Below are 15224 nucleotides of genomic sequence, written 5' to 3' on the forward strand. Positions count from 1 at the left end.
CAACAGGCTGCTCAGCCTTACCAAGTCCCACATGTAGCTGCAGCCCCAGTGCAAGGACAGTACCCCCAAACTATGCCGGAAGGGCAGGGGTACGAATATTGACGGGGCCCAAGAATCCAGGGGCATGTGGGGTTGGCAGACCCCTATATGCAAATGAGGGTAATGGACAAGACTCTGTCTTTTTTGGTTGACACGAGTGCAAGATTTTCTACCATCACTTGTGATATACCTCGGTCAAATATGTCGTCCTCTAGCGTCCAGTTGGTAGGGTTCTCGGGCAAACCAGAAAATCTGCCTTTGCCATCGCCACTGATCACATCAGTGTCCAGACAGACATTTCGTCACCAGTATATTTCATCACCTTCATGCCCTGTGAATCTGATGGGTCATGACTTGCTGGTGAGATGTGGGGTCTCGGTCCTGTGTGGGCTAGACGGGCTGGTAGTGACCTTTCCTAATGGCTATTCTGTCAACTGTTCTATGACAATGATTCACTCTGGATCCCAAATGATGCTATCACCGGACACATCTCCAATGGCACAAGGGCAGTGGGCAGATATATATTGGGGACTCCTCAAACCGGAAAACAGGCAGAACAGTGGTATACAGTCTTTATACAGCCAATGGCGACCCTGGGTTCAGATGCTGCATCCCTTTGCTCCTCCTGCAGATCCCCTTCACGTTACCCTGTATTATGATCCTGATGGTAGTGACATCTATCAGCATGCATTCTATCAGCATTTAGAAGGGACACAATGGGATATTTCCTCTAGTTGTATTCTGATAGGGAAAGAAGGTGTGGTGGGGGTTGTTGAACTTACTGCAGAACAGTTGGAATGGTATGAGATGTCTGAAGAAGCTATACCTCATCTCACATTGGCCGTGCATGCTAAATATCAGGCCAAGGGTCTGGGACCTATGTCTAAACGTTTGATGGCGCTAACTGATTGGGTTTGGACTCAGCTACCCGGTTTACAATATTCACCATCAGAGGAAGCCTACAGAATTATGTACAGGACTACTGACAAGGTGCTGCTGGAACATCGGCAGATTGAAAAGTTTCATGGTCGAGAGAAGACAGACCATCCTCAGGCTGCAGCAATGCTTGACGCTCTGCCAGATACTTTGTGGTCAGCAAGTTCAACGGATGTTGGTCACTGCAAACACATCACACCAATCACATTCAATTTGATTGACCACACTCCGATTTGGCAGAGACAATATTCACACAAACCAGAGGCTGAAGCCGGCATTGCCGACACAATTGGAGGATTGTTAGCAGGAGGGGTGCTCGAACCCTCCCAGTCACCCTGGAACACTCCTATCTTACCTGTAGAGAAGCAGAATACTGGTAAATATCGGATGGCCCATGATCTTAGATGGATCAATAGCGTCGTTTCTACTCCAACAGTTCCAGTTCCAAGCCCCTACACTGCAATGTCTGTGCTGACTCCTGACCATAAGTGGTTCTCGTGCATTGATCTGGCCAATGCGTTCTTCTGTTTGCCCTTAGCTGATCATTTGAGGGACATTTTTTCGTTCACCTATAAAGGCCAACAACTATGTTATACAAGGGTCCCTCAAGGATTCGTTTTGTCGGCGGGGGTGTTTAATCAGGTACTGAAACAGCAACTGAACGACATATCACTCCCAAAGGGGGTGACATTGATCCAGGATGACATTCTTTTGGCGGCACACGATTATGTTTCTTGTCTGGCAGCCACAAAGCCGTTGCTGCTTCGCCTGTATGAAGTTGGTTTCAAAGTCTCACGGGCTAAATTACAATGCTGCAGACAAACGGTGTCTTTTTTGGGTAGAGTGATTTCCGCTAAGGGAACAGGTCTCTCTCCGTCCCATAGATCCTCCATTCTGCATCACGCCAAACCGATCACTGTAAAGGACATACTTTCATTTCTTGGGTTGGCAGGATATAGCAGACAATTTGTTGCATCATATGGGGAGCTCACTTTCCATCTCAGAGCCATGCTTAATGAACAAGGCATGAGAAATTTGTCGGCCCATTTGCGGTGGACCACGGAGGCAGACGAAAGTTTCATCTCTCTTAAACAGGCCCTAACGCGGGCTGCTGATTTAGCGGTCCCAGATTACAAAGATCCATTTTTCCTCGATATTTCTGAAGGATTACACACAGTAAATGGTGTTCTTTTTCAGAAAAAAGGGGGAGGCAGGCAGGTGCTGATGTATGTAAGTGTTACCCTTGACCCAATAGAGGACAGACACCCACCATGTACAAGACATGCAGCAGGGGTAGCAAACATTCTCCAAAAGGTAGCACATATAGTCATGGACCATTCACTAACGGGACTGACGACACATAGTATAGTGGCCTATGGGAACTCAACAGCCTTTACAATGACGTCACTGCGGCAAACCAGGTTAGAGAAAATCCTGACTGCACCACATATAACTTTTACACACGAAGGAATTAACATGGCTGACAACATGGGAGAAGGAGAGCCACATATGTGTGAGGAAAGGATACAGAGAGACGTCAAAGTTAGGGCAGATTTACAGGCAGTTCCACTCGTAGACCCAGAAGAAGTGCTGTTCACAGATGGTTGTTGTTACAGACATCCAACTGAAGGACCTAAAGCAGCCTATACAGTGGTGTGACAGACAAGGGAGGGATTTGAGGAAGTGTTGACAGGAAAAGTGACAGGCAAAGAATCAGCCCAGTTGGCTGAACTACAGCCGATGATTGCTGCGTTAGAATGGTCAGAGGGAAAAAGAGTAACTATCTACACCGACTCTGCATATGTGGTAGGGGCCATACAGGTCGAACTCAGTCAATGGATTAGAGCAGGATTCTTAACAGCAGCGAAAACCCCAATTAAACATGAAAAAGATATGAAAAGATTAGCGGAGGCCCTAATGAAACCTGCAGAAGTGGCGGTGGTCAAGTGTAGAGGACATGATAAAGCAGATACAGTAGTAGCGAAGGGCAATCAGGAAGCAGACTCAGCAGCAAAGAAAGCAGCAGAGTATACACCACACTATATAATGATGCAAACAGAGAGAACAGTGTACGACCTACTGTCTGCCTGTGATGTAAATGTGTTAATCAAAGAGCAGCAGAAAACCTCTCCTCATGAACTGACAGTTTGGAGAGAGAGAGGGGCCAGAGAGTCAGAAAGGATTTGGAGGTCATCGGACGGTAGACCAGTCCTACCCCCAGGTTTGATAGCTTCCATGCTCCAGGAAGCTCATGGGTTGACCCATTGTGGAAAAACACAGATGCAGAGGTATCTGACACATTGGTGGCATCTGTTCTTGCCAGCTATGATTGAAAATTATATCAGGGAATGTAGAACGTGTACACAATACAATGTGAGACCAACAGTGAAACCACACAAGGGAAAATTCCATCTCCCAAGAATACCAGGTCAGGAAATAATGATCGACTACACTGACATGATAGAGAGAGTAAACGGATACCGGTACCTTTTGGTAGCTGTGGATGCATACACTGGTTGGCCAGAGGCGATACCTGCGAAAAAGGAAGACGCAAAAACAGTGATCAAATTCTTGATAAACCAATACATTCCAATGCATGGGTTTCCAAAGATAGTCAGGTCAGATAATGGCACACATTTCAAGAACAAAGACCTGTAAGAAGTTGAAGCAGCTTTAGGACTGAAACATGCATTTGGAACAGTGTACCATTCTCAGTCACAGGGAAAAGTGAAAAGAATGAATCAGTCCATAAAAGGAAAAATAGGAAAGGTGTGTGCCCAAACAAAGTTAAGTTGGGTGGAGGCCCTACCCTTAGCTTTACTGTCCATTAGAAGTTCAGTAAACTCCATCATAGGGTTTACCCCGAACGAGCTAACAACAGGGCAGCGGTTCCCGGGACCAGGAGCTGGAATACAGATGTTAGAGGGAGGAGGAGGCTCTCTAAGGTACAAACCTTACTATGATCAACTAACAGCTTTGGTGTCAGTTTTCTCCAAACAGGTTGGATTGGAAAAGGGGGACCGACAGAGCCAGGTGCCACCTACCACGGACTGGGTCCTGCTGAAGGTGATCATACGGAAGTGGTCGGAGCCAAGGTGGACAGGACCTTACAGGGTGGAGGACGGGATATCCCATGCGGTCAGACTGAACAGGATAATCATCACAGCCATTGAAGGGAAGGCTCCCCCGCCCTACCAGATGTCACAGATGGAGACGGAAACCATGGCTCTGGTAGGAAGGGAAGACTGTGCATCAAACTGGTTTGTTGGTCTCATTTTGATGAGACCAAAAGGGGGATTTGTAAATATATGGCTTAGTTCGAGGCATTCAGAAGCCTTTAATGATATATTTGTTTCAGTATTTATAATACAATGTTATACTTAACCATTAACTAGCACAGTGTAGTGTAACCCTTGTATGTACGAACAGACAGTGGTAAAGTACTGAGTACATCTGACTTGTAAAGATATGCTGATGTAAACCCACAATAGGAATGACTTTTAATAATGAGCAGTGTGTACTGGCAGCCTTGGTAGCGGCTGGGAGAGCGAGGCAGACAGCGGGGGTGTTGCCGCCCTGTGGGTGCAGATGCAGGACATGTTGTAAACTGTGGTAAAAAAACAAGAACTATTTCACACCACCTCCTGCAGAAGGAGGTTACATGGGGTCAGATATCCAGGAACGCGAGAAGGCGGAGAATGGAGTCAGGTCAACAGTCAATCAAGAAGACAACCACACCTCAATGCTTGCACAATGTTCTGTGATTACATGACATTTTGTACTGTATAAAAGACTGGGTCAGGGCAGGATAGGGGTCAGACTTCATGAACTGACACACTCTGCTGTTTATCAGGGACAGAAAGGTCTAGACCCAGAGCTCTGAATGCTTTATCCACTTACTGCTAAAATAAACTTAAAAGTGTGAGGCTGAATATCTTCTCCTATTGCTTCATTTAAAGAACACGCAGGACTTGGCTCACACATAGAAGAAAGTAAGTTAGTAGATTGAGCCAAGGTCCGACACGAATCAATTTTGAATTTAGTATTTTGACAACATTAACACAAATGAAATGATCCGATACTTTGGGATATCAAACCGTAACAAAAATTGAACAGTTGGAGGAGAACTGCCAAAAGACCAACAAATGTAGGCTGCTGGTGAGAACTCTCTGAGAAGGACCTGTCCAGAGAAGGAGTTTGCACAGAGAAAAATATCAACACTGACCTGGAGAGTAAACCTACACAGGAAGGTACAAGGAGAAGATCCAGCTGTTGGCTGGTTTTGAAGTTTGAATTTTCCGGTAAATCTTAATCCGGGGTTTATCGGATTAATATCGTAGAGGGGAAGGTAAAAGATGGGTTCGAGAAAGGAGTTGTAACTGGTTGTTAATTAATTATTCTCTGTTAGAGTTTTAAAAAATAAAGTTGTTAATTTTTAATTTAAATAGTGACTTTTGGGAATAGTTCCTTGCCTCTCGAAGTTTAACAGATTACAGCACGGGGTTAAATCATTTCGGTGTTACAGATTTACCTTAACGGGCGGGCGGAGCGGGGCAATCCCTTGTAGTAACAGAAGGTACAGGGATATCTGCTCTTGGGGAATACTCTGTCGATGTGTTCTTCTTCTTCCCTTCGTGGATGGGGAGCCCTGCAGTATGTTGTAGCCCTTTTGAAGAGGGTCCTAATGCAGCTTTGTTTGTGTGTGTTCGGGTGGTTGTGGTTGTAGTTCAGGACGTGGTCAGTGTGTGTGCCTTTCCTGTCTAGGTTTATGGTGCATTCACTGTTCTGTGTTCTTTCTAACATCACATCCAGGAATGGGAGGTGATTTTTGTTTTTTCCCTCTCTCGTAAATCTGATCCTTGTGAACATGATGTGTATAATCGGTGTGGGTTCTCGATTTCTGTTCTCTTAATGAAAATTGAAATGCAGTCCACATATCTGATCAACAATTTGGACTGGATTTGTTGGAGAGCTGTTTGTTCCAGTCTTTGCCTCATTGCTTCTGCTGTGAGCCCCGAGATGGGTGAGCCCAGAGGTGTCCCATTGATCTGTTCAGATATTTGGTTGTTGAAAGTGAAGTGTGTCATCAAGCACAGCTCTAGTAGTTTGAGTGTGCACCATAGAGTCATACAGTTGTACAGCACAGAAACAGACCTTTCAGTCCACCTTGTCCGTGCCAACCAGATATCCCAACCAAATCTCGTCCCACCTGCCAGCACCTGGCCCATATCCCTCCAAACCTTTCCCAGTTATATACCCATCCAGATCCCTTTTAACTGTTGTATTTGTACCAGCCTCCACCACATTGTCTGGCAGCTCATTCCACACACCAACCACCCTCTGTGTGAAAAAGTTGCCCCTGAGGCCTCTCTTTTACATCTCTCCCCTCTCACCCTAAACCTATGCCTTCTAATTCTGGACTTCCCCACCCCAGGGAAAAGACTTTGTCTATTTATCCTATCCATTCCTCTATAAGGCCACCCCTCAGCCTCCGACGCTCCAGGGAAAACAACCCCAGCCTGTTCAGCCTCTCCCTGTAGCTCAAATCCTCCAACCCTGGCAATATCCTTGTAAATCTTTTCTGAACCCTTTCAAGTTTCACAACATCTTTCCAATAGGAAGGAGACCAGAATTGCACGCAATATTCCAACAGTGGCCTAACCAATGTCTTGTATAGCCACAACATGACCTCCCAACTCCTGTACTCAATACTCTGACCAATAAAGGAAAGCATACCAAACACCTTCTTCACTATCCTATCTACCTGTGACTCCACTTTCAAGGAGCTATGAACCTGCACTCCAAGGTCTCTTCATTCAGTAATGCTTCCTAGGATCTTCCCATTAAGTGTATAAGTCCTGCTAAGATTTGCTTTCCCAAAATGCAGCACCTCACATTTATCTAAGTTAAACTGCAACAGCTACTTCTCAGCCCATTGGCCCATCTGATCAAGATCCTCTTGTAATCTGAGGTAACCTTCTTCGCTGTCCACTACACCTCCAATTATGGTGTCATCAGCAAACTTACGAACTATACCTCTTATGCTCACATCCAAATCATTTATGTAAATGATGAAACGTAGTGGACCTAGCACCGATCCTTGTGGAACTCCACTGGTCACAGGCCTCCAGTCTGAAAAACAACCCTCCATCACCATCCACTGTCTTCTACCTTTGGTTAAGAAAAAGAAGGAAGCGTACTTCAGGTATAGACAAGATAGATCGAGTGATTCCTTAGAGTAATAAGGTAGTAAGAATATATTTCAGAGGGAAATCAGAAGGACATAAAGCGGACATGAGATAGCTGTGGCAAATAGAGTTAAGGAGAATCCAAAGGGTTTTTACAAATACATTAAGGACCAAAGGGTAACTAGGGAGAGAATAGGGCCTCTCAGATATCCTTGTTGATAGGTTCCCCATCGTGCTGTCTGTTCTGTTTGTCCAGGAGTTTGGCTATTGTCTCTCTGGCTAGAAGGCAGAAGTGAGGACTGCAGATGCTGGAAACCAGAGTTTAGATTAGAGTGGTGCTGGGGAAGCACAGCAGGTCAGGCAGCATCCGAGGAGCAGGCAAATCGACGTTTCGGGCAAAATTCCTTCATCCTGATGTCGGGGCTTTTGCCCGAAATGTCGATTCTCCTGCTCCTCGGATGCTGCCTGACCTGCTGTGCTTTTCCAGCATCTCTCTGGCTAGGATTATATCAGTTGAAGTGAACAGTGCCGTTATATCCAATGAGACTATTGCTTCGCCCTTGTCTATGTTTATGTTCTTGATGTTGTTTCGGAATTCCTGTGATGATTGTACGGAGTATTTGGATCCGCTGATAAGTTATTCCAGATTTTGTTGAAGTCCTTTTGTCATTTTATGTGATGGAGTTTGAGAGAGTGCCTCAATGGGTCTAAGTGGGATGACTGGTTGGTGTACTTTGGGTAATCCAGAAAATCTTGGGGTGTTATTGCTTTCTGGTTTTATCCTTTGTCGGTCACTTCTGGTTATGAGTCTGTTTTTTGTTGGTTCCATATTGTGTTGTTTATTCTATTGGTTACTGTGGTGTGGGGTCACACTCCCTCTGGAGGTAGGTGTCAGTATCTGCAAGTAATTTCTCTGCTCTCTGAATATATTCGGCCTTGTCCATGATAACTGGTATTCTTCCCTAGGTGTCTGTCGTGTTGTCTTCTCTGCTGTTGGTGAGCTTTGTCATTTTGTCTTGTGCCGTTTTCTTTCTGTATGGACATAATTGTTCATTCTGAGTGATAGTCGGGTGTCTCTTATTTTGTTTGTGTCCATCGTGTGATAGCTTTTGGTGGATAGACGATCCAGTTCTGTCACTTCCACCTGAGAATCTTCTATCTTTCAGAAATGATTCCTCTCAATCTTCCAAACTCCAGCTCCAGTGGATTACCGTTGGTCATAAACTGATGTTACACACAACAGGAAACCCTTCTGCTAATTAAACAAAACACACAGAGAAGCTCACCATGCTTCCTCATCTGTTAAAGTACGAGTGACAGAGAACTGGGTAAAAACAAGGACTGCAGATACTGGAAACGAGAGTCTAGATCAGAGTGGTGTTGGAAAAGCACAGCAGGTCAGGCAGCATCCGAGGAGCAGGAAAATCGATGTTTCGGGCAAAGGCCCTTCATCAGGAATAGAGGCAGGATGCCTGCAGAGTGGAGAGATAAATGAGAGGAGGGTGGGGGTGGGGAGAAAGTATCATAGAGTACAGTAGGTGAGTGGGGGGTGGGAATGGAGGTGATAAGTCAGAGAGGAGGGTGGAGTGGATAGGTGGAAAGGAAAATAGGCAGGTAGGACAGGTCATGAGGGCGGTGCTGAGCTGGAAGTTTAGAGCTGGGGTGAGGTAGGGGATGGGTCATAAGGGCCGTGCTGAGCTGGAAGGTTGGAGCTGGGGTGAGTTAGGGGATGGGTCATAAGGGCCGTGCTGAGCTGGAAGGTTGGAGCTGGGGTGAGGTGGGGGACGGGTCATGAGGGCGGTGCTGAGCTGGAAGGTTGGAGCTGGGGTGAGGTGGGGGACGGGTCATGAGGGCGGTGCTGAGCTGGAAGGTTAGAGCTGGGGTGAGGTGGGGGACGGGTCATGAGGGCGGTGCTGAGCTGGAAGGTTGGAGCTGGGGTGAGGTGGGGGACAGGTCATGAGGGCGGTGCTGAGCTGGAAGGTTGGAGCTGGGGTGAGGTGGGGGACGGGTCATGAGGGTGGTGCTGAGCTGGAAGGTTGGAGCTGGGGTGAGGTGGGGTACAGGTCATGAGGGTGGTGCTGAGCTGGAAGGTTGGAGCTGGGGTGAGGTGGGGGATGGGTCATGAGGGTGGTGCTGAGCTGGAAGGTTAGAGCTGGGGTGAGGTGGGGTACAGGTCATGAGGGTGGTGCTGAGCTGGAAGGTTGGAGCTGGGGTGAGGTGGGGGATGGGTCATGAGGGTGGTGCTGAGCTGGAAGGTTAGAGCTGGGGTGAGGTGGGGGACAGGTCATGAGGGCGGTGCTGAGCTGGAAGGTTGGAGCTGGGGTGAGGTGGGGGACAGGTCATGAGGGTGATGCTGAGCTGGAAGGTTGGAGCTGGGGTGAGGTGGGGGACAGGTCATGAGGGCGGTGCTGAGCTGGAAGGTTGGAGCTGGGGTGAGGTGGGGAACGGGTCATGAGGGCGGTGCTGAGCTGGAAGGTTGGAGCTGGGGTGTGGTGGGGGATAGGTCATGAGGGTGGTGCTGAGCTGGAAGGTTAGAGCTGGGGTGAGGTGGGGGATAGGTCATGAGGGCGGTGCTGAGCTGGAAGGTTGGAGCTGGGGTGAGGTGGGGGACAGGTCATGAGGGCGGTGCTGAGCTGGAAGGTTAGAGCTGGGGTGAGGTGGGGGATAGGTCATGAGGGCGGTGCTGAGCTGGAAGGTTGGAGCTGGGGTGAGGTGGGGGACAGGTCATGAGGGCGGTGCTGAGCTGGAAGGTTGGAGCTGGGGTGAGGTGGGGGACAGGTCATGAGGGCGGTGCTGAGCTGGAAGGTTAGAGCTGGGGTGTGGTGGGGGACAGGTCATGAGGGCGGTGCTGAGCTGGAAGGTTGGAGCTGGGGTGAGGTGGGGGACAGGTCATGAGGGCGGTGCTGAGCTGGAAGGTTGGAGCTGGGGTGAGGTGGGGGACGGGTCATGAGGGCGGTGCTGAGCTGGAAGGTTGGAGCTGGGGTGAGGTGGGGGATGGGTCATGAGGGTGGTGCTGAGCTGGAAGGTTGGAGCTGGGGTGAGGTGGGGGTGAGGGGAAATTAGGAAACTGGTGAAATCCAGAGAACTCCCCAAGTTCCACTGTTGAAAGGAAAACAATATCAATGTTAATCTTTAACTTTATAAATGAACATTAAACAACAACTTTCAACTTTCCACCTCCTTTCTCTTAAAGGTTTGTTAATTACCTCTCACTCTATAATAATAGACTGATCCAATAAAAGCCCCTAATAAAATTACAACAACTTAATTTTCAAATCCAGACAGTGGCTGTGGTCTCCAGTGTCTGCCTTCCTCTGTTTGGAGATCATCCTGAATCATCTTCACTCTTCTGCTGCACAGATATTTCTAATGAAAATGGTACCTTTGAGTGTTTTTCATTCAGTCTCTCAATAGCCGTTGGTGCTCTCTCTCTCTCTCTCTCTCGCTCTCTCTCTCTCTGACTAACTTACAAAATGCCAGATTATTTATACCCCAAACATCATTCATCTCAGTGGTTTGATGCTGTCAAAACAATTCAAAATTCAAAATTGATTGGGATTTAGTATCCTGGGACATCGTTTTTGAAACGATTTGTAGCTCGGGTGCTCATTGTTGTGGTTGTGTTCGCCGAGCTGGGAACTTGTGTTGCAGACGTTTCGTCCCCTGTCTAGGTGACATCCTCAGTGCTTGGGACCCTCCTGTGAAACGCTTCTGTGATCTTTCCTCCGGAATTTTTGTGGTTTGAATCTGCCGCTTCCGGTTGTTAGTTCCAGCTGTCCGCTGCAGTGGCCGGTATATTGGGTCCAGGTTGATGTGTTTGTTGATAGAGGCATGGCACTCATCCACAAAGTCTAAGAATTCCCTGACTGTTCTCTGTTTGGCTTGTCCTATAATAGTAGTGTTGTCCCAGTCGAACTCATGTTGCTTGTCATCTGCGTGTGGCTACTAAAGATAGCTGGTCGTGTCGTTTTGTGGCTAGTTGGTGTTCATGGATGCGGACCGTTAGCTGTCTTCCTGTTTATCCTATGTAGTGTTTTGTGCAGTCCTTGCATGGGATTTTGTACACGACATTGGTTTTGCTTATGTGTACAAAGAAAGAGACAAAGAAACCCTGCAGTTGCTGGAATCCAAAACAGACAGGCAGGAGGCTGGAAGGACACAGCAAGCCAGGCAGCATCAGCAGGAGGAGAGTCAGTGTTCCAGATATAACTCTTCTTCAGGACTGGGGGTGGGTGTGGGAGGAGCTGCAGATAAAGGGTGGGGCAGGTGGGGATAGGTGAAGACTGGTAGAGGGTACAACCTGGTTTGGTCAATGGGCGGAATGAATCCGGTTGGGGGCAGGGACCATTGGAAGGGAAGGGAGAGGCTGGGAAGGGAGTTGGGGGATGGGAAGGGAGGTTATTTGAAATTAGAGAACTCAATTTTGAGTCCTCCAGGCTGTAGGCTGCCTCGGTGGAAGATGAGGTGTTGTTCCTCCAGTTTGCGCCGTGGTTCATTGTGGCAATGGAAGAGGTCATGTTCAAAAGGGAGTGGTTGGGGGAATTGAAATGGTGGTGACTGGGAGGGTCCGGTTGGCCCCTGTGGGCCCGGCTGTGATGCTCGGTGAACAGAATGCCTAAGTTTACATTCAGTCACCCCGATGTAGAGAGGACCACATCGGGAGCACCTGATGCAGTAAACTAGTCTGGAAGAGAGGCAGGTGACTCTCTGTCTCACCTGGAAGGAGTGTTTGTGGCCCTGGGTGGAGGTGAGGGGGCTGGTGTGCCAACTGGTTTGGCATCTTTTCTGGTTGCAGGAGAATGTACCTGGGGGTTCGGGGGTGGGTCGGTGGGGAGAGTGGGCACAAACCAAGGATTGTTGAAGTGAGTGGTCCTTGTGGAAGGCAGAGAGGGGTGGGGGAGGGGAGGATGTGCTTGGTGGTGGGGTCTAGGTGGAGTTGGCGGAACTGTTTAAGGATAATACGTTGGATGCGGAGATTGGTGGGATGGTGGGTGAGGACAAGGGGGACTCTGTCTTTATTGCACTAGGGGGGGTTTGGACCAGTGGGACAGGGAATGGAGATGGTGTGGAGGAGCACTGTCTGGGTAACGGAGGGAGGAAAATCACTGTGTTCAAAATATAGGGATATCTGGGATGCTCACGTGTGGAATGTCTCCTCGTCCGAGCACGTGCTGCTGACACAGAGGAATTTGGAGAATGGGATGGAGGACACTGGGTGGGAGGGGGGAGTACTTCAGGTAGTTATGGGAGTCTGTGGGTTTGTCACCGGAGTCTGTCACGGAAGATGGAAATGTTGAGGTGAAGAAAGGGGAGGGAGGTGTCTGAGATGGACCGAGTGAGTTTGAGGGTGGGGTGGAAGGTGTGGGTGAAGTCGATGAGCTGCTCCGGTTCAGCCTGGGTACAGGACACTGCACCGATGCAGTCACCGATGTAACGGTGGAAGAGTTGGGGCCCAGTGCCTGTGTAGGTACTGAAGAGGAACTGTTCGATATCACCAACAAAGAGGCAGGTGTAGGCGGGGCCCATTCAGGTGCCCATGGCCACTCCCTTGATTTGAAGGCAATGGGAGGAGGTGAAGGGAAGGGTTTTGAGGGTGGGGACCAGTTCAGCGAGGTGGAGGAGGGTCATGGTGGAGGGGGACTGGATGGGTTTGTTGGGGAGGAAAAAGCAGAGGAAGTGGAGGTCTTCCATGTGGGGTCTGGATGCATGGACGGACTGTACGTCCATAATGGAGATAAAGCACTGGGGGCCGGGGAACAGGAAGCTGCTGGAGAGAATAAGGACATGGTTGGAATCACGGATGTCAGTGGGAAGTGCCTGAACTAAGGGGGAGAGGATGGAGTCGAGGTCGGTGCCAAGACAACAGGTCAGGCAGGATAGTTGGGCTTGTGGATCAGCCCCTTGGTCTGACTGAATCTCTCTGGGTCATCCATACTGCACAAAGAAAGCTCCTAACTCCTCTCCCACCCTTTTTATGTTCATACTCCGTAATGGAATTGCCTCCGGAAATCTGGTGCACACATCCATTACGGTGAGCAAGTGCTGGTTCCCTCATCTAGTTCTCAGGAGGGGACCTACACAATCCACCATAACCCGGGTGAAATGGTCTTCGGGATGGGGGAAATGACAACAAAGTCGCTGGGTTTATTCCCGCCTGTGGCTTCCCTCCCATTTTCCGTGTATGACACGTACAGCAAAAGTTACCCACATCCTTGTGCATTCCAGGCCAATAGAAATGGTTTTGTACCTGAGCCTGAGTCTCCCATACACCTGGGTGACCTCCTCCTGGTCATTCATGTGCTACCCCTCCCCCCCACCCGTGTCACTTCCTGTCTGTATGCTCCTGACAACACAATCTGGTGCAGGTCGGCCCATTTCTCCTCGACACTAACCTGCCGTGGTCTCCATTTTCATCTTTAAGATAATTACCCTCAGGAATACTCTGCCTCCTTTTCGGAGTGTGCATCATCTTTTATTGCCTTGTCTTTCTGCTGTAGGTCCATGAGCCTTTCAGGACCAAACACTTCTGCCTGACCCTCTGTCTGTTCAGGTTTGTCCTGCACCGTTACATCAAACAGGGGGTCTGCTAACTGAACCTCAACTCCTTCATCTTGCTCTTTAGTTTCTGCTTCGTGCTGTGACTTATGACAGTGGGATATTGTTACTCCACAGTCTGGGAAAATTCCAGGATGTTTTTCTTGTAATTCCTCAGTTCCCTGGTCTTCCTTGGGTTTCTCTACAACAAGGAATCTCACTCCCACCCTGGATCCTACTACATTGTTCCCAAAAACAAACTGGATTCCTGGAACTGACGCTCTGTCAATCACTCCCACTGTAACTTGCCCAGTCTAGAGTTGGCACTCCAACCTGATCTTACATAGGGGAAGGTATGGACATTATTCTGGCAGTTATGTAGTTACTTAGTGTTACAATGTATGCCCGGGATCATGTTCCAGGGCTCCAGTAACAGATAATGGTAGTGCATTGTGATCGGTTAGTTAAATCCCTGGGAGATGAGCTCATGCTGAAGGTGATGGTGTTGGAATGTGATCGGTTAAATGTGATGGAGGGAACGAGTGTGGCAGACGATGATCAGGTTAGAAAGGTGAAGCAAGCCAGTGTGATTGGGGATGGTAATGCTCTCAGATAGGCACGGGAAGGATAACTGTATGAATTGCAGGAGATCAAACAGATTGGGGGAAGTCAGGAAAACATTTTGCTGGCTCCCACATCTTTGATTTTGCAAGATTAAAGTTTAACTTCATGAAGGATTTTCTGCATTTCCTGGTAATTTTTTTAATACAACATTGAGTGATTCTTCCACAACAAACGCTAAATTTCTGTCCATCTGTACCACTACTTAGCATTCTGTTGGGTAACAGGTCAGACAGAGTGCAAATAAGTTCATCTCTTAATATTAGGGACTGGTTAAATCCTGTATCTCTCAGAATTATAACTTCTTTCCTTTCTCCCCTGATCTTCCTGAGTAATCTTTACCCACTGAGGTGAATCCTTTATCGAGATCAGGTACAACCGCCATACCCAGCCCCTGCGTAGGCTGTGCACTCTCCTGCACTCCTCAATTGTTTTGAGTTTCCTTTACTCCTTTCACTAATGCCTCTGGCTTAGCCTCTTTTCCCACAATGCCTTTCTTTACCGACCAGCACTGTGACTGGCTATGTCCCACGTTACCACAGTGGAAACACATGAGGCCTTTCACCTCCTTTCCACCCTCTTGGGCTTCTTTTTTAACCGGTGGTAAACGATTCCCAGTGTTCTCTACTCTGTGTGTTGGAGTGTAGGACCTCCCCTTCTCCCAATTTCTCACCCTCACAGATGGAATTCTTGCTGGAAGCTAAACATTGCCTTATGCACCAATGTATATTCATCCACCATCTCTGCTGCTGTCCTCAATTCTTGAACTTTCTGTTCATCCACGTGAATTCTTATTATCTCAGGAGGGAGCTTTTAAACTCCTCTTGCTGAATAATCTCTCTTACAGCCTCATAAGTCTTATCTATTTTTAAAAATTACCGTGTTTCATGCTTTCGAAGTCAACAT

Source organism: Chiloscyllium punctatum, chromosome 42 (assembly GCF_047496795.1).
Source record: "Chiloscyllium punctatum isolate Juve2018m chromosome 42, sChiPun1.3, whole genome shotgun sequence".
In the NCBI taxonomy this organism is placed as follows: Eukaryota; Metazoa; Chordata; class Chondrichthyes; order Orectolobiformes; family Hemiscylliidae; genus Chiloscyllium; species Chiloscyllium punctatum.